This window comes from Canis aureus, chromosome 35 (genome assembly GCF_053574225.1).
Source record: "Canis aureus isolate CA01 chromosome 35, VMU_Caureus_v.1.0, whole genome shotgun sequence".
NCBI lineage: Eukaryota > Metazoa > Chordata > Mammalia > Carnivora > Canidae > Canis > Canis aureus.
The window spans coordinates 10,095,146-10,116,547 of record NC_135645.1 but is presented as its reverse complement, the minus strand read 5'-3'; the positions used below and the strand labels follow the sequence as shown (position 1 = coordinate 10,116,547).

The window sequence follows — 21,402 nt, the reverse complement described above, 5'->3', positions numbered from 1 at the left end:
AGAAAACTCATAGCACTCTTATAAGCCATTCAGAAGTTACCTGGAAAATTTCAAAAGCATTATGTTCTCTCACAGGCCTAAATATTTGTCAGTAATGAATTCCTTATTAAGTCATGCTAGGTTTTTCTTGATGACATCAAGTAATTTAAAAACATTAATTGCTTACTATATCAAGATCTCCTGTTGTTTTGCAAAGTCTTTGCTTAGTCACTGAAAAAAATCCAAGCTTCTCTATCTTTGCCTTTAAACTCCTGGGCTTAAGGCAAATCCTCAGTAACATGTTTAATGTATCCATGAGCCCGAAGGACCACTTTTACATCAGACTGATTTAGTGTTTCAAAACAAGACTATCCTGCTGTGATACCCAAAATATTATGGGAGGGGAGTGCAATGTTAGTAGGAAGGCAGACTAGGAAACCCTTGGTAGAGTTCCCTTCATGGAAACCCAACTCCACAATAATACAAAGACCAAAACGTCCCTTTTACACAGTGAAGGAAATAATCAACGAAGCTAAAATGCAACCTGCAGAATGGGAGAAGTATTGGCAAATGGCATATTCAATAAAAGATTAGTATCCAAAATATATAGAGCTGATATACCTCAACACCTCAAAACCAAATAATCCAATTAAAAATGGGAAGAAGACATGAAAAGACATTTCTCCAAAGAAGACATACAGATGGCCAATGGACACATGAAAAGATGTTCATCATGACAAACCATTGGGGAAATGCAAATCAAAACTACAATGAGCTATGGCCTCACACCTGTCAGAATGGCTAAAATTAACAACACAGGAAGCAACAGGTGTTGGTGAGGATGTGGAGAAAAAAGAATCTTCTTGCACAGTTGGTGGGAATACAAATAGGCACAGTCAATGTTGAAAACAGTATGGAGGCTCCTCATAGGTTAAAAATAGAACTAACCTACTGCCTAGCAATTGCACTACTGGGTATTTCCCCTAAGAATAAAAAAACACTAATTCAAAGGGATGCAGGCACCCCTATGTTTCTAGCAGCATTATTTACAAAAGCCAAGCTATGGAAGCAGCCCAAGTGTCTATCAATTGATGAATGGATAAAGAAGATGTGATAGATGTGATGTGAATTGATGAATGGATAAAGAAGATGTGATTCCATTATATACAATATATATATTCCATTATATGAATAATACATATATATAATGGAATATTATTCAATCATAAAAAAATGAAATTTTGCCATTTGCAGCAACATGGATGGAGCCAGAGAGTATAATGTTAAGCAAAATAAGTCAGTCAGAGAAAGACAAATACTGTATGTTTTCACTTACATGTAAAATTTAAGAAATAAAACAAATGAGCAATGGGGGAAAAAGAGGAAGATAGAGACAAACCAAGAAACAGACTCTTAATTGTAGAGAACAAACTGATTGTTACAGAGGGGAGGTAGGTGGTGGGATAGCTTAAATACTTGACGGGATTTAAGGAGTACATGATGAGCATGGCTGAAGTATGGAATTGTTCAATCATTATATTATATATCTGGAACTAACATAACACTGTTAACTAACTAGAATTACAATAAAAACTTAAAAAAATAAATAATAAAAGACTGAAATGCCTTTAAAGGACTGCAGAAACCAGTGAAGAAGTCACAAGTTCACCAAGTGCACATACAGTTGAGAACAGTCACATAGGAACTGGTAAGAAAGGGCATTTCATTCTACCTGTGATTGCCCTCCCCCAAGTTGGCACAGTTCAGCATGACTGGGAGAAAATACCCAACCTGAAGCTTCGCCTTCAGGAAGGCAAAGAGAAGAGGGTAGAATGTGTTTAATATTCTTGCTTTTTGGAAGACTGTCCAAGGGACTGGTTTCTGTCTCATCTCACTGGGAGTCCTGACACACCTGGAATATGTGGATGTCTGAGCATCTCTGAGAACAAAAGAAAGCTAAGCATCTTGCTGCAGCACCAAGGAACCTGCAGTACCACAGACTGAGGCCAGGGAGAGGAAGAGATTACATGTATCCAAAAAAAGGAAACTAGCAAATCTCTCTGATTGGGAAATTATGCCCACACAGCCTACAGAAGATACATCACCAGTAGAAGTTTGAGAGAACCCAGAATCTCTAGGCAGGCTAATTGATGACCGTCTTCCCTATACAAAGGCAGTGTGTAAAGACTGGTAGAGTGGCTCTTTTTTTCAAATGCCCAAGTTGCAGGGGGAAAATAATGCAATGTGTGTTCAGAAACCAGAAAATATGACCCACACAAAAGAAGAAAATAAATTTCCAGAAATCAGCCTTAAAGAAAAAGAGATGTATGAATTACCTGACGGAGACTTGAAAATAACTATCTTGAAAAAAATAATCTTAAACAATGTACATAAGTAATTAAATGAAATCATAAAAGAAACACATGAACATGGGACCCTGGCTCCCTGGTTGAGCGTCTGCCTTTGGCTGAGGGCATGATCCTGGGGTCCCAGGATCGAGTCCCACATCAGACTCCCTGAAGAGAGCCTGCTTCTCCCTCTGCCTATGTCTCTGCCTCTCTCTCTCTGTCTCTCATGAATAAATAAATTAAAATCTTAAAAAGAAAAAGAAATACATGAACAGAATGAGTATATCCACAAAGAAAGAGCATAAGAAAGAATCAAATTCTGGAGCCTGAAGAATACCATAACTAAATAAAAAAAAAAAAAAATTGAGTGGTTCAAACACAGACTTGATCAGGTGAAAAAAAAAGAATCAGCAATTTTAAAAGGAGACCACTGAAATGATTGTTAGAGAAAAAAAAAACCTAATGGATTTATGGGAAACCATCAAGAGGACCAAAATACATATTATGACAGTACAAAAAGAACCAAGAGAACATAATTGAAGAAATAATAGTGGTGCCTGCCTAGCTTAGTCAGTAGGGCACATGACTCTTGGTCTTGAGATTGTAATTTCAGGCTCCATATTGGGTGTGGAGATTACTTAAAAATAAAATCTTTAAAAAATAAATAAAAGAAAAAAGAACTAATGGATGGAAACTTTCCAAATTATAGGAAGGAAACAAACATCCGAATTCAAGAAACTCAACAGATTCCAACAGGAATAAACCAAGGGAAGCCCACTTTGAGACATATAGTAATCCATCTGTCAAAAGATGAGAAAAGAGAAATCTTAGTAACAGCAAGAGAAAAGAAATTCATCATATACAAGGGACCTCCAATAGGATTATAACAAATTTCACAATAGGAATCTTACAGGCCAGAAAGGGATGGGATGATATAGTCAAAGTGCTAAAAGAAAAGAAAAACAAAAAACAAAAAACAAGCAAGCACAAAACTTTGCTGACCAAGAATATTCCATCTGGAAAACAATCCTTCTAAAATGAAGGTGATTCCTATTGTTAAAAGTCTGTCATGGTTTGTCTCCCTCTCTGATTATTTTCCATTACATTTTTCCCTCCCTTCCCCTATGATCCTCTGCACTGATTCTTATAGCCCACATATGAATGAAATCATATGATCATTTTTTTTCTCTGATTGATTTATTTCACTTAGCATAATACCTTCCAGTTCCATCCATGTTGATGGAAATTGTATTTATGTTTTCTAATGGCTGAGTAATATTCCATTGTATATATGTATCACATCTTTTTTATCCATTCATCTGTCAACAGACATCTTGGTTTTTTCATAGTTTGGCTATTTTGGACATTGGTGTGCATATGCCTCTTTAGATCATTACATTTGCATCTTTGAGGTAAATATCTAGTAGTCTTATTGGAGGGGTGGATGGGGTAATTGGAAGGAGGGCGCATGATGTGATGACCACTGGGTGTTATATGCAAATGATGAACTCTATATCTGAAACAAATGATATACTATATGTTGGCTAATTGAACTTAAATGAAAAAAATAAATAAAAGGAGGACATCTGGACACAGACATGCAGGGAAGGAAGACCATGTGAAGATACAAGGAAAACATGGCTATCTACAATGCTAGGAGAGAAGCCTCAAAAGAAACAAACCCTGCTGACACCTTGATCTAGGATTTCTAGCTTCTAAAATTGTGAGAAAATAAATTTATGTTGTTTATGTCAATAAATAAATAAGAAATAAGGACTTTCCAAGATGAACAAAATCTGAAGGAAATTATTACCACCAAGACCTGCCTTATAAGAAATGGTAAAGGGAGTCCTTCAAATTGAAACAAAAGGATGCTAGATGGCACCATGAAGACACACCAAATTGTATATCTCTCTGGTAAAGGGAAACATATAGATAAACACAAAATACTAAGGACTGAAATTGTGGCTTGTAAATCATGTTTAACTCTGATTTCGAACTGAAGATAAAAGCATTAAAAATCACTCTATCCATATAAGCAAGTCAATAGATGAACAGTACAAAAAATGTAATTTGTGACATCAAGAACAGAAAGTAAGAGATGATGTGAAAGAACAAAGATTTTGTATGAAATTGGAATTAAGTTGTTATCAACTTAACATAGATTGCTTTACCTATAAGATGTTTAGATGTTTTATGTAATCTTTATGTTAACCATGTGCACACATACACAAACCTATGAAACATACTCAAAAGTAAAAGAGAAAGGAATCAAATCGTGGCAGTAGGGAAAAAAATTAATGAAATCCAAAATAAGATAGCAAGTAAGATAGTTAGAAGACATATAGAAAGCAAATAACAAGTGCCAATAATAAGTTCTTCCCTATGAGTAATTACTTTAAATTACTCCTTCCTAAATATTTTAGATAGTCCTAAACTATGAACTTTCTTAACATCACTGTCTTGCCAGATCACCAATACTGTCCCCTGACTAACGCTGGCCCTCCTCTGCCTCACCCCCCGGACACACGCTTCCCGTTGCGCTGCCTGACCATGTTCCCTTGGGTCTGTGACATTCTGTAAGCCCGTGCTTGTGCTAACGAAGTTCTGTACGACTTACCCACTGGCAAGAATACAAGGTTGGACCTCTCAACCAATAAAATAGAACAACATTTTTTAAATTGACAGTTGCAGAATCGTGGAGTGTTTTTACATTGATCTTTTGCTAATGCAATTAGCAGTATGTTTTGCATGTATGACTTAATAAATCCTTGAATCATAAAAAAAAAAAAAAAGATTAAACTCCCTTAAAGACATAGACTAGCTGAATGGATTAAAAGAAAACCAGTTCTAGGCTGTCTACAAGAGATGCTTTTTATTTTTATTTAAGATTTTATTTATGGGACACCTGGGTGGCTCAGTGATTGAATGTCTGCCTTTGGCTTGGGGCGTGATCCCGGGGTTCTGGGACTGAGTCCTGCATTGGGCTCTGCACAGGGAGAACAGAACCAGATGGCTTTACAGACATATTCTACCAAATATTTTTTAAAGAAATTAACACCAATCCTTCACAAACTTCCAAAAATTAAAGAGAACACTTTCAAACTTATTTTATGGAGTTAATATTATCTGATACAAAAGCCAGACAAAAAAACTGAGAAAACTATACACGAAGGTCTCTGATATTTATGCAAAATCCTCAATAAAATTCTAGCAAACCAAATTCAACAGCATATTGAAAGGATCACGTAGCATGATCATGTGTAATTTATCCCTAGAATTCAAGGATGGTTCAACATATAAAAATCATTATGATATATCACATTAATATAACAAAACATAAAAATCAAATTATCATCTCAATTGATGCCAAAAAAGCATTTGCCAAAATTCAACACCCTTTAACAATAAAAACACTCAACAAATTAGGAATAGAAGAAAACTACCTCAACAAAATAAAGTACATATATGGAAAGACCATAGATAATATCATATTGTACTCAATGCAAAAACTGGAAGTTTCTCCATTAAGACCAGCAACCAGGTAAGGATGACTATCCTTACCACTTCTATTCATTATAGTACTGGAAATCAAATAAAAATAAATAAAAGGCATCCACATTCAAAAGGAGGGAGTGAAATTATGTTTGCAGAGAGCATGACGTTATATGCAGAAAACTTGAAATATTCTTGAAAAATATAAAAATAAGCCCTCTCAGGACAGATAGATGAATTCAGCAAAACTGCAACATGCAAAACCATCACATGAAATCAGTCTGTTTCTATACAACTACAATGAACTACCTAAAAAGAAAACCAAGGAAACATTCTCATTCACAATAGCATCAGAAAGAATAAGATACTTAGGAATACACTTACCCACAGAAGCAAAAGACTTATAAATCAAAATCATAAAACTGATAAACTGAACACCAATAATTGAAAAGACAATCTGTGTTCCTACATAGGAAGAGTTAATACTGTTCAAATGTCAATGCTATGCAAAGTGATCTATAGATTCCATGCAATCTCTACCAAAATTCTGATCAGGTTTTTTATAAAAACAGAAAAAAAATTCTAAAAATTGTATGAAATCACACAGGACCAAACAACCCTGTGAGAAAGAAAAACAAAGGTGGAGGTCTTACAATTCCTGATACCAAAACATATTACAAAGAGACAGTGATCAAAACGGTATTTTACTTAGCATAAAACAGACATATAGATCCATGGAACAGGACAGAGAGCCCAGAAATAAACCCTCATGTATACAGTCAAATGATCATCAACAAGGACACCAAGGCTACACATGGAGAGAGGATTGTCTTTTCAACAAATGATGTTGAAAAGGATATGACAGGAACGCCTGGGTGGCTCAGTGGCTGAGCATCTGCCTTTGGCTCAGGGCATGATCCTGGAGTCCTGGGATCAAGTCCTGCATCGGGCTCCCTGTATGGAGCCTGTGTCTCCCTCTGCCTAGGTCTCTGCCTCTCTCTGTGTCTCTCATGAATAAATACATAAAATATTTTTAAAAAGGAAAGGATATGACATACAAAAGAATGAAGCTGGATCCTTACCTTACACAATAAACAAAAATTAACTCAAGATGGATTAAACACCTAAGCACAACACCTAAAACTACAAAATTCCTGGAAGAAAACATAGGGAAAAAGCTTTAAGATAATAGATTTGGTAAGGATTTCTTGGATATGACAGTAAAAGCACAAACAACCAAAGTACACATAAATGGGATTACAGAAAAATTAAAAACTTCTGCATACCAAAGGAAACAATCAAAGGAGTGAAAAGACAATTTACAAAATGGACGAAAATATATGCAAAACATATGTCTGGTAAGGGGTTAATATCCAGTGTATATAAAGAATTCCTACAACTTCACAACAATAAAAACACACACCCAATTAAACAATAGGCAAAGGACTGTATGAAAATTTTCTCAAAAAATCAAATTAGATTCATCCTTTGATTCAAGAATATCACTTCTTGGTATAGATCCAAAAGAACTGAGCATAGGATCTCCAAGGGATATCTGGATCCCATACTCACTGCAGCATTAGTCACAAAAACCAAGAGATGGAAATAACCTTAATGTTCATAGATGGAAGAATGGATAAAAAAGTGTGGCATTTTTAATACTTTTAATTTTTTTAAAAGTATTAATTTTTAAAAGTATTTATTTTTAATACTTAACTTTTTAAAAATATTTTTTAATACAAATACTGCACAATTCTAATTAGAGGAAGAATCTAAAGTAGTCAAACATTTAGAAACGGAGAAGAGGATGTCAGGTTACCAAGGCTGAGGAGGAGGAAGAATGAAAATGCTGTTGTTCAATGGATATAGATTTTCAGTTTTTGAGATGAAACAGGTCTTAAAATCAGTTGCATCACAATACGCATATAGTCAACACCACCATACAGTATATTTAAAAATAACTAAGATAGCAAATTTTATTATTTTTTTACCACAATAAAGAAAATGTTACAAGAAGGGAACATTAACATATTGGTAATAAGCACAGGCTTTGGATTCCAATTAAGCTGGGCTTATGGTTGGCTGTTGTCTCATACTAGCTATGTGGGCTCAGCAAGTGACCTAATCTCTCAGGCAGACTTCCTATTTGGTAATAGCTGGATAATAACTATTCCTACCTTATATAACTATCATAAGAAACATTAAGATAAGTGTGAAATATTGAGCTCAGTGTTAGGCCATTCATTGGTAGCAGTATAACGGTATGACCAGCAGGTCAAGAACAGGAAGTCTAACTGCAGGATTGGGGATGAGACTCGTGGCTTCCTGAGAACTCTCATTGTTGGTGGAGATTTGTGGGTGAATATTTGAGGAACAGTTATATCCACATTACTGTCATGCCCAGACCTTGGGATGAACACCTTAAGGTGACTCCAGAGTAGAGAGCAAAGCCGTACTGCCCCTGAGTCATCTACACTTTTCTATCAATCCTGAACTACCTTAGGCGAACATTCTCTTAACTTTTCCAAAAACAGCCCAGAACCTGATCATTCTATTCTGAAATGAGTTTTGCAAAAAATCATAGCCTGTTTTTAGAAACAAACTGGAAAAAAGAATGATTACAGACTCCCCACTGGTGTTCTACATTTGAATTTCTTTCTTTCTTTCTTTCTTTCTTTCTTTCTTTCTTTCTTTCTTTCTTTCTTTCTTTCTTTCCTCTTTTTTTTTTTTTCTTTCTTTTTTTAATCATTCTGGGGGAAGAGAAATAGTGCAATAAGTTTAGGAAGTAAAGCCATAAAAATGTCTGCCATGACTGAACGAAGAGTGGTTTTAAGTAGGTAAGCACATGATTAGAGCCATAATCAATTAGCCTTTTTAATAAGGCAGCCTTGTCATTCAGAAAAATCAAAAATCAAATCAGAGTTTTTAGCAGTCTTCTTAGAAGAAAGCATTTCGAGAATAAATCTTCCAAATGGTACAATATTTTTCTGTTCTGCTGATGAAACAAAAATGAGGATATGTAAAGAGTCTTTGCTACTCCCTTGTAAAATCTGCCAGTTGATACTCCCAAAGGAAATAAAATCTGACTTATTTCTTTGCCCACCTTCAATGAACTTTAAAGTCGGTCTATATGTATTGAAGATTCTTAAGAACATTTTCCCTCTGGGATGGATTCAGCATATGGTCTGCTCCTAAGGCAAACATTTATTTAAACTTTAAATCTAAAAGGAATCCTTCCATTTTATTTCTAGTTTTGTTTCCTTTGATCCTGAAAGTAATTAACTTTCAGTGGCAGCTAATTATAAGTGAAGAGAAAGCAGAGTCTATATGGTTGTTTGGTGCAGGCTTGGCAAAGTGTTTTTTAATTGGAAAGTCTTTTTTGTTCTATGCATTTCAATCCATTTTGCACTGTATTTATTATCCAGGATTCATAGTATAACCATGACCTTTCATCTAATGACAGAAACTCGCATGGAGAAAAAAAATAATTATTTTAACAAAAAGACATTAGGGCTATAAAAGAGAAATGAGAGAGTCTGGGATGGAGTGGAATATGACACAAGAAGAGCCGCAACTAAATCCATTTCCTGCTCTTCATTATTTAAAGTCCCACGAAAACTCCTTTGTGTCAAAAGACGTATGACTTTACATTTGAATTGGGAAATCCTCTTCCTCAAACTTATTTCAGACAGAAATCGGTTCCTGAAAAAATAATACAGGAACAGAGAAACACATAGGTGAAGATAATTGAGGTCAGAGGTGCTACTCATTGTTCCACGTTAATTCTCATCATCAGGAACATAGAAGAATCTGAAAGTTAATGAGCTGCCAGTCAAATGACCCTTACCACATTCCTCAATTCCCTAAAAATGAACTTTGCAAAAACTCACCGACTCTTTTTGTCATCAATTCCTTCCTTCTCAAAAGAAAACCCAGGAATTTTGAGATATGTGTTATGTTTAAAATGAATATGTTGTAAAAGTTTAAAAAAAAAAAAAACGTAACTGAACACAATGAGAGGACTTTGTCTCTAATTCTGAGAGAGGACTCTACGCTTCCTAGGCTTTCTTTCTATTTTTTTCTTTTAAGATTTTATTTATTTATTCATGAGAGAGAGAGAGAGAGAGAGAGGAAGAGACACAGGCGGAGGGAGAAGCAGGCTCCATGAAGGGAGTCCGATGTGGGACTTGATGCCAGGTCTCCAGGATCACGTCCTGGGCCAAAGGCAACACTAAACCGATGAGCCACCCAGGCTGCCCTTTCCTAGGCTTTCTAAACAATTCCTTAAGCTATGGAAAATAATCAACATCACAAAAAGGTCACCAGAGAGGCATCTCCTTCTGCTAACCAGAGAGGCATCTTGGCCCAACTCTCTTCAGGTCTAATAAAACCTTGTGCCAGAAGGATGGTTTAAAGGGTATGCTAGCCATCATCTCCAAATCTGTAACAAGTTAGGGCCTTATAAAGCAACGTGACCTGAGCTCAGTGGCTCACACCCATGCAGAACACCATCAGTGAGTTACTCCTAAAGACTTTGTCCAATCAAGGGTCAATGCATAAAATAGCCATCCCCCCACTCCACTACAAAATCACTCCTACTCCCACTCCACTACAAATTCCCCCAATCCACTACAAAATCACTCCCACTCCACTACAAAATCACTGATAAAGGCAATAGTTTCTGCGTTTTCCAATAACCAACATGAAAAATGTCTTTCCAAATCCAGAGGAAACCGTTGCTTCTCCTGAAGAGCTGTCATTGTTATCTTTTGTTAATAACATGAACTTCATAATCCATTGATCGCATTGGCTTTTACAACCTCTATTTCTAGGACTCGTAGGGTAAGTACATTATCCAATCACGGTAACAAAGTTAGCAGGTGAATTGCATATTTCCTTAACCTCACTCTTTTAAAATTTCAGCCTCTATTTTTAACAGCTTAAAGTACAGTTTTCATCCTCTCTTTTTGGAGTAAACTACACTATCAAAAGATCTGTAAGATTCACAACTGGTCTGAGGGTAAAATGGAAGTATGTTCCACTTCTGTTTGAAATTTCAAAGACACATCCTTAAAGATACTGACACAACTCTAACTCCACTTTTAAGAATTGTATTAAAGTGCAGATCATTAGCTGTAAGCATGACAAAGAGGTGCAAAGTTTCGCACAGATTACAAAGGATTAAAATGTCACACTAATGAGGCAAAGATCACATGTTATAAGTCCTTCTGTGAACTACTCCATTATGGACTTTATATGGTTAGCTACCTATAAACGTGACTGATTAATCCCCAAAAATCAAGTGTAATAGTGCCCATAAGTTAGTAAACGTCCATCAATACTGCTAGAAAACTAAACAAAAATATGTTTATGTTAGGGCACTATTACTTTTGATACAAAGGTTTCTATATACCTTTCTTCTAAGAAATTACAAGAAAATGTTGCATTTCAGGTTTTTATTTCTCTTTGAACAGTGGGACACCTGGGTGTCTCAGCGATTTAGCACCTGCCTTCGGCCCATGGTGTGATCCTGGAGACCCGGGATCGAGTCCCACATCAGGCTCCCTGCATGGAGCCTGCTTCTCCCTCTGCCTGTGTCTCTGCCTCACTCTCTCTGTGTGTCTCTCCTGAATAAATAAATAAAATCTTTAAAAAACAAACAAAAAACCAATCTCTCCCTCTGAAAACTTAGGTGTTCTCAGAGCTATCTCATTTTCTATACCATCCTCTTCTATCCCTTCTTAAGTCTCATGAGAAGTCAGTCCTAGACAGAATGGAAGGGTGTCCTGGAACCTATATTATCACAGATGGTTATACAAAGCTTTGCTGATGAGCTGCTTTACTCTGATGTAGCCTCCAACTGTAATAAACTGTTGAGAAATGAACTCTCTACTAGGTCATGCGTATCTTTGCCAAGGGAGCCAAGTGGTATTTTCTACAAGAACACTATTGGGGAAAAATAAATAAATAAATAAATAAATAAATAAATAAATAAATAAATAAATAATAAATAAATAAATAAATAATAGGGGATCCCTGGGGGGCTCAGCGGTTTGGCGCCTGCCTTTGGCCCAGGGCGCGATCCTGGAGACCCGGGATGGAATCCCACGTCGGGTCCCTGCATGGAGCCTGCTTTCTCCCTCTGCCTGTGTCTCTACCTCTCTCTCTCTCTCTCTCTCTGTGACTATCATAAATAAATAAAAATTAAAAAAATAATAATAAAAAATAAAAATAAAATAAAATAAAATAAAATAAAATAAAATAAAATAAAATAAAAAGAGCACTATTGGGGCACCTGGGTGCCTCAGTTGGTTAAGCATCTGACTCTTTATGTTGGCTCAGGTCACAATCTCAGAGTTGTGAGATAGAGCCCCATGTGAAGAGCCCACTGCTCAGCAGGGAGTGAGCTTGAGATTTCTCTCCCTCTGCCCTTCTCCCTACATGTGCGTGGTCCCTCTCTCTCCTTCTCTCCTTCTCTTCCTCTCACATAAATATTTTTTTAAGCACCATTTTTCTCCACAACAGAACACTCAAAATAACTTCACTCTTTAATCTGTTGGAAGTCTGTCATTCAACGAATTTTGAGCATCTGTCTACTATAATTTCCACTAATTAATTTCATGTGTTTTTTGAGACCCCAACGTTCTATTCTCAAACATGAAGAATAGTGTGCCTCTGGAATTTGATAAATATCTCTATGTCAAACTTAGCATTATTAATAAATTTTACACAGTTCAAATATATTCATCTTTATAGAACAAATAGTACTGAGCTTTGAAGCATTTCCTTCTATAAAGTTCATCGGAATGAAGCTCATTTATAAATGTAATTCTCCTCAGTTGGATTTCTTGCTGAAGAGGATTTGTGTTAAAGATAGGGTGGGTACCCACCAGGGTTTGTTCCTGTTATTATTTGTTTGCTTTGCATAATGATAAGATCCATGATAGAAGAATAGCTCAGATTGTTTTTTTCTCTCAAATTACTGCTTTGCCATGCTCTTGCCCACCCTGAAATCCATCTGCTCATTTACTTGTAGACCATCTGTATCTACACTGAGCTAAACATAAGTTCATACTACTGTCTCCAATTCTGATTCATTATTACATGGATCATTACAGCCTCCTTCCCCTTATTCTCTCAGCCCCTTCAACTAGGTGTTTTTTATATATTATAATGTATTTAGATTGTTTTATCATATTCTACATTCCATTCTGGGATTTACTAACCCCTAAATGATTTTATTAAGCCCTAAAAAAAAAATAAGGTTCATTTTTTGGGCTGTAAAAGTGTATAGGTTTTGATAAATGCTTCTCTTCTACCATATAGAATAACTCACTCTAAAAAAATCCTATGCTTCACCTATTTAACATCCTCTCCCCAACTACCCTAACCCCTGACAACCACTGATCTGTTTACCCTCTAAATAATTTTGACATTTCCAGAATGCCATAAAGTCAAGATCATATAGTATGGAGCCTTATTTTACTTAGCAATTTGCATTTAAGATTTGTCTATTCTTCTTGTGGCTTGATAGCTCATTTCTGTTAATAGCTCAATAATATTCCATCCTATGAATGTATCAGTTTGTTTATCCATTCATCTTTTCTTTCTTTTTTTTTTTTCTTTTTTTTTTTTTTATCCATTCATCTTTGAAGAGCATTTTGGTTGCTTTCAGTTTTTGGTTATTGTGCATTTGTACATAAAGCTGCTACAAATATTCACGTGTAAGTTTTGCATGAACATACGTTTTTGAATCAATTAAGTAAATACTTAACACATCATATTATAAGACCATCTTTCTATTTCATAAGACACTGCCAAACTGTCTTTCAAAGTGGCTGCGCCATTTTGAATTTCTACCAACAATGAATAAGAGCTCCTGTTGCTCCACATCTTCACAGCAGGCAGTATTATATATTTTGGATTTTAGCCATTCTAATAGGTATAGAGTGGTATCTCATTGTCATTTTAATTTGCAATTCTCTTATGACAAATGATACTGAGCATCTTTTCATATTATTTCCATCTACACATCATATTTGGTTAGGTATCTGTTCTGATCTCTGGCTCATTTTTAAAATTGGCCTGTCTTTTTAACATTAAATGCTAAGAATGTTCTTATAATTTTGAATACAATTTCTTTATCAGGTAACATGTTTTATAAATATTTTATCTTGGTCTGTGGCTTGTATTTTAATTCTCTTAACAGGGTCTTTCTCAGAGCCCAAGTATTTTTTTTTTTTAACTTTAATAAATTCAAAGTTATCACATTTTTTTCTTTCAAGGATTGTATCAGTAGTGTTATATTAAAAAAAGAACTATCATCAATCCAAAGTGATTTGTATATTACCCCATATGTCTTTTATAATAAGTTTTACATGTAAATTATATATTTTATATTTGTTGATTGATTGATGGCCCTGTCAACACCATGGTTTGGGCTTCTAAACTCCAGAACTATAATAGAATCATTTTTTGTTGTTTCAAGGCACCCACTGTGTGATAATTTATTATGGCAGCCTTAAGAAACCAATTCAGTTAGGTTATATAATTCCTTTTACACAGTGTTGGACTCAATTTGCTAATATTTCATTGAGGGTTTTGTGTCTCTGTTAGTGACAGATATTGATCTATAGTTTACCTTTCTTGCAATGTCTTTATATGGTTTAAGTATTAAACTAATGCTGGCCTCATAGAGGAGTTCAGAAGTGTTCCCTCCTCTATTTTCTGTAGGAGATTGTAGACAATTGGTATAATTTCCTCCTTAATTGTCTGGCAAAATTCACTAGTGAAACCATCTGGACTTGGGGATTTCATTTTTGGAAGGTCAGTAATTATTAATTTAATTTATTTAATAGGGCTATTCAGGTTATTTATTTCTTCTTGTGTGACTTTTGTTAGTTTATGTGTTCCCAGGAATTGGCCCATTCATCTAACTTAGCCAAATTCCTAGACATAGAATTGCCCATAGTATTGCTTTATATTCCTTTTGATGCCCACAGTATGAGTAGTGATGATTCCTCTCTGGATCCTGATATTAATAATTTGTATTACCAATACATATTTTTTCTTGGTTAGATTAGTTAGAAGATTCTAACATTTAGCTATTGAGGTATCTTGGTGGCTTAGAGGTTGAGCATCTACCGTTGGCTCAGGGCATGATCCTGAGGTCCTGGGATCAAGTCCTGAATCGAGTCCTGCATCGGGCTCCCCACAGGGGCCCTGCTTCTCCCTCTGCCTATGTCTCTGCTTCTATTTTTCTCTGTGTGTCTCTCATGAATAAATAAAATCTATAAATAAATAAATAAATAAATAAATAAATAAATAAATAAATAAACAGCTTTAACCTCTATTTTCTCTATTATTTTCCTATTTTCTTTTTTTTAAGATTTTATTTATTTATCCATGAGAGATGCAGAGAGAGAAGCAGGGATACAGGCAGAGGGAGAAGCAGGCTCCTCACAGGGAGCCTGATGTGGGACTCGATCCATGGACCCAGGATCACTCTCTGAGCTGAAGACAGACACTCAACTGCTAAGCCACTCAGGTGTCCCATTATTTTCCTGTTTCAATGTATTGATTAAATTCTGTTTTTGTTTTTGGTTTTTTGTTTTCTTCTGCTTTCTATAGGCTTAAGTTGTTCTTCTTTTTCTACTTTCCTAAGTTAGAAGTTTAGACTATTGATTTCATGTCTTTGTTCTTTTCTAATACATATATCTCAAGCTCTAAATTTCCCTCTTGCTGCATCTCACAATTTTCTACAATTCGTATTTTAACTTTATTTCAAAAAACTATTTTAATTTCTCTTGAGATTTCTTATTTGGCCTATGTAATATTTATATGGATAATGTTCAATTTCCACATATTTGGAGATATTCAATTAATTTTAGTTTAATCCATTGTGGTCTGAGAACACACTTTGTGTGATTTTTTAAAAAATTTGTTAAGGTATGTTTTATGACCCAGAATGTGGTCTATCTTGGTGAATGTTGCATGGAAGGTTGGAATAAGGATGAAAGCATGAGGAGGATATGAATTCTATTATGGTTGAACAAAATATACTATAAATGTCAATTAGGTAGAGTTGATTATAATGCTGTTGAGGTCAACTATATTCTTACAGGTCAATTATATTCTTACTGACTCACTGCTTAATCTAGCAATTACTGACGGGTACATGCTGAAGTCTCCAAATAGTATAGTGAGTGGATTTGTCTATTTCTCTTCTCAGTTCTATCAGTTTACGTGTCTCATACTTTAATGTCATTTTGGGATGCATACATATTTAAGGTTAATATGCCTTCTTTGAGAATTGATCCCTTTATCATTACTAATACCTCTCTTTACCCTTGATAGTTTTCCTTGATTTGAAGCCTGCTTTGTCTGAAATTAATGTAACCAGTCCAGCTTTCTTTTAATCAGTGGTAGCATGGTATCTTTCTTTGCTTTTAACCTATAAGAATCTTTATTTTTATAGTGAGTTTCTTGCAGATAACATGTAGCTGTCTCTTGTTTACTTATCCAATATGGAAATATTTATCATTTAATTGCTATATGTAGACCATCCACATTTAAAGTGATTTTTGATATATTTGGATTAATGTCAACTGTGATTTTGTTTTCTATTCATTGTCAGAGCCTCTTTCTACTCTGCCTCTTAAACTTCTCTAGTTTTAATTTGAATTATACTTAAAAGTAAGGTTTCTCTATATTTTACACATATATTTTTGACCAACTATACCTTCAAATAGTACTATTCCACTTGCACATCCATTTTCTCCCTCTTATCTTTTGTGGCATTGCCATCAGACTTTTTACTTATACATATGCTAATCACTCAATGTGTTGTTGCTATTATGACTTTAAATACATAGTTATTTTTTAGATCAATTAAAAATAAGAAAAAGAAAACATTTCATTTTACTTTGATTTATTCCTTCTCTAACAGTCTACCTTTTGCTACATAGATCTAAGTTTCTGACTTGCATCATTTTCCTTCTACCTAAAGAAAATTATTTAACAGCTCTTGCAAAAAGGTCGATTGGTGATGAGTTCACTCGGTTTTTGTTTGTCTGAAAAAAAAAATACTTCTTCACATTTAATGGATATTTTTACTGAATGTAGAATTCTAGGTCGGTGTTCCTTTTTTTTTTTTTTCTTTCTTCTAACATTTTCTTTTCTTTTCTTTTCTTTTTTAAAGATTTTATTTATTTATTCATGAGAGACACACAGAGAAAGGCAAAGGCATAGGCAGAGGGAGAAGCAGGCTCCTCACAGGGAGCCCCATTCAGGATTCGATCCTGGATCCCAGAATCACACCCTGAGCCAAAGGCAGACGCTTACCGCTGAGCCACCCGGGCTTTCCTCTTTTAACATTTTTAAATGTTATATTTAAATATTTCATGACATTTAAATTTATCAACTTAGTAACATAATCCCCAGATCTTTTGAGTATTATCAATACTTAATCTGATATCTAAGCACTAAACCCTTACGTAGACTGGCAAACTGGCAGAAAAGGACTGTCAAACTCTCCAGGAACTTGAGTTATGCTGGGCTTCTGCCAAGCAAAAGATGCCCAGAAAAAGAACTCACAACCCAAATGACAAATAAAATCATGATATATATGTTAAAACTTCTGTAAATTCATATACTCTACAGACTACTGATAAGCCCCTTATTTAAACATTTATTCTTAAAGAAAAAAGATAACAATAAACATGTGCCAGTCACCTTGAAAAGCTACTAGGTGAGATTCATGCAAAATTCTAGTCTGTGTTTCAGGAAATTTTGTTATTTTCTAAAGCATATTATAAACACTGTGGCACTCCTACCAACTCTTACAAATGTATTTAGAAATTGAATGTGAAGTAGGCAAGGGAAAAAAAGGGGCCCTTGAAACCAGAGAATGGTGGGCGCTTATGACCAATACATGCTATGCTAGGTGGAAAACATGCATTTAATAGGGTTTAGATCTCTGATTTTTCTTAGCTGCTTTTCATTTTATCAGCTATTTTTATAGTTTTTCTAATTACTTTGTTCTCATATTCTAAGTTAGTATATTTCAAGAAGAGCTGCTGTTGAATCTTATCATTTGAATATATGTTATTTTATGATGAGAAAGCCACACATATACATATAATTTTATTTTATATTTTCAAGGTTTCTTACATTTTATATTAGATTTATGTATGAAAAATAAGTCTTGCAAAAAGTCATTTATTTATTCATTCATTTTTTATTACTTTACTCATCAATTAAGAATACAGAGTATCTGCTATGTGTAAAGCTTGGTTTAAGGTGCTTTGGGGGATGGAAAGATAAATAGCTTTCAAGTAGGATCATTACTGCTGATATATTTTAATAATTTCATATCTAATAAGAAATTGTAAAGCATGTATCTTTGGTTTTACGAATTTATCTTTCTTTTGAAAAATACACTGTTAGTACCTAAAGTGGGAGAAATACTAATGCAGTAAACGAGTTTTATCTATTATCATAACAGTTACATTATTATTCTTGGTACTGTTTTCCTACATTCAAAATAAACATTGAATTTAAAAAAAAGAAAAACAAAAATTAAACAGAAATTGAATAATCTACTTCTAAGCAAGCAAGTAAATTGTCTTTCAGAAAGTACTTGACTAAAGCTTGTGCTGAATAGTTTGGCTTCATTTAGATTAAAAATGTTCAAAAATGATATAAAGAAATCTAATTTGGGGGTACTTGGGTGGCTCAGTCAGTTAAGCATCTGCCTTCAGCTCAGGTCATGATCCCAGGGTCCTGGGATTGAGTCCAGCATTAGGCCCCCTGCTCAGTGGAGAGTCTGCTTCTCCATCTCCCTCTCTCTTGCTCCTCCCCCTTCCCCACTCTTGCTGTCTCTCTCTCTCTCTCTCTCTCTCTCTCTCTCTCACACACACACACACACACACACACACACACCCTGTCTCTCTCAAATAAATAAAGACTTTAAGAAGTGTCTAATTTCATCAACTAGGCTCCCAAAATCTAGACAGACTGTTCTCTATCAAGGTTTATAACATTTTCAGGAATTTGTTCACAACTTAAATTCTCCAAGCAGCGATAGAATATATTTTTATCAAAACAATAATCTTTTTTTTCTTAGTGGCAACCTGGGCATTATGAGATTAAAATCTGCAAACCCGATCATTGATTGGCTCCAAGATTTTGGTGCTGTACAACTCTAGAGGGCACTAACCACAATCTGTATCCTCCATAAGATTCCAAAGAAATTTAAGATATTAGATTTCTCCTTTACTTTGAAGAAACAACAACAACAACTATTTCCATCAAGCCAAAGTTCCTGGTTGGAAACTGTTAATATAAGCAGGGAGGGAAAGGAAAGTGATAATGACTTAAGTGTGTTAAAGTAGACAATTCAGGAGTTAATAACTACTGTTGTACAGAGAAAGCTATTCTTTTAAGTGAGCTTTCATATGTGAAATAAATTACCTTTAGATGCTCTACCCCCATGTGCAATGCTCTTGTATCTAATGACTTTATCTTTAAAACAAGAAATACATCAGTAGTACAACCAAGTCTCAACATTGTGTTTTCACTGTGCTTAGTGCAAATAAAACATACAAAGAAGGGCGGAAGAGAGAGGTAAACTTGATTAAAATATAATGCTTTTATCTAGCATTTCTTGGCCCAGGTTTGTTGGCTCAGGTACTTTGCATCAAACAGAAGAAATCCTGGAAGCTGCCACAGCCTCATCTCACGACTCCATGTACACTTGTTTGCTGGCCAGGCTGCAGGGCAGTTTTGATAGAGCAGGGCTAGTCAAGTTCACTCTACCATTTCAAAAAGGAGAAAGAGAATCATTTGCTGAAGGAAAAAAAAATAGTAATAAAGAAGATGAAATGGATATTTATTGATTTGTTTCATGGCTTCTCAGCATCTATTCACCTTAGTGAAGATATCAGCAGTTTGGAAATCCATCCGTTTTTCATTTTGTTCCTGATTTTAGATAAGGCTCCACCTAACCCCGAGTGCGAGGGATGAAGCACATAACTTAGACCTAAGTCAGTTTGTTCACTGCATTCCCATCAGAGACATGTTCAAGACAAAAATCAGAGTCAATGAGATGCAGTGGGTCTCCGGCTGTGACTACCCACAGAGTTACTCTGTTTTCTCCATGGGATTTCAAACTGAGTTCATAAAAACCAAGAAGCCAACAGAAATAATGCATTTGAGATAGTGAAACAAAGTAATCAGATCCTAGGGAGGTTCTTTAAACATTTGTTAATGGCTGTGCCCAGCAAGATCTATCTCTAGGTTTTTGTTGTTGTTGTTGTTGTTGTTGTTGTTACATAATCTCACAAATTTCCTTTTTGCTTGAACCAGTTGCACTGAATTTTCCTTGCAACAGAAAAAGGCCAACATGATACTGAAAGAAAATTTTAAGGGAAAGAGATGATCTTATGGTGGGTGTAAGCAAGATGATTGCTTAAGAATTCAAGAGACTGAAAAAAACAGAGCACATATTCCAGTTAATTCTAGAGTTTCCTATTCAAAGCTATTTTAGAGAGTTGCATGCCGAGTTGTCCACACACCGTCTGGTGACTTTTCTTTAATTGAATTACCAGAAGCAGTTATTATAAAATATATGTGACTTGATAACAGAATAACATGTAATATAAATACCATGTCCTAGCACTTAAATGTTAAGATTTTTTCTTTTTTTCATTATTTGTTTTTTAAAGACAAGTCTAGCTAAAAGCTTGAAAATTGAAACTCTTATTCTGTTTCTCATGGTCTTGACTAAATCTCCTTTCACGTGCTTGTTATTTCATTTTAGTGTTATCAAACAAGCGTTCAGTCTTATGAAAAAAGGTTTTGAAATGGTCTCCTGGAACAGCACAGAATATGATTCTAGTATAATTACGTATAATACAACGGTGAAACCAAGGACACAAAATAAAATAGCCAACAACAGTAAGAAGTCATAATTTCAGTTTGTTATACTATACACACTCTCATCTTAAGGAAATATGAATCAAAATTCCTTGCAACTTGCATCATCTCTGAATATGAAGGACTGCGATATACAAAGCTAAATTTGTATTTCTTTTAATGGACCATGAAGCTAATTCCAGCAGATGAAGACTGCAGTGCCAATATTCTTCCTTCGGAAGCACTAAACCAATTAGCCAGGTTTTGTGAACCTTTGCTTCTCATTTTCACTGTCACATTTCCTTTGGTAGCTTTGGCGTGGAATGTTTTATGAAAAGGTTTTGTCATTTAACGTCACTGGACCAATATTTACCTGCTGGGTTCTAAAATCTGATGCTCATAAATGCAAGTCCTTTAATTCTCTGAACCAAACACAGACCATCTGTAATCTCTGACCACCCAACATTTAATGTTTCCTAGAAGCTGGGCAGCCTCTCCAATGCACAACATGCACTAGCAGACTGTCAATTTTCTAGGAAGTCTTAGGAACAATACTCTGAAAACCCAAAGTAACAAGGGTCCATCAATGTATCAAACAGAAAATTGCCGCCTCACTCAAGACCAAGTGTTTTTTAGTGTTAATGGATAAAAGCCAAGAAATAGG

General features: G+C 35.1%; 1 long non-coding RNA gene across 4 annotated transcripts in view; it reads right to left on the bottom strand.

Annotated features, from left to right (window-relative positions):
• Positions 1–21,402, bottom strand: part of LOC144305144 (uncharacterized) — a 611,557-nt gene that overhangs the window by 145,306 nt on the left and 444,849 nt on the right. The gene's annotated exons all lie outside the window — the stretch shown is intronic.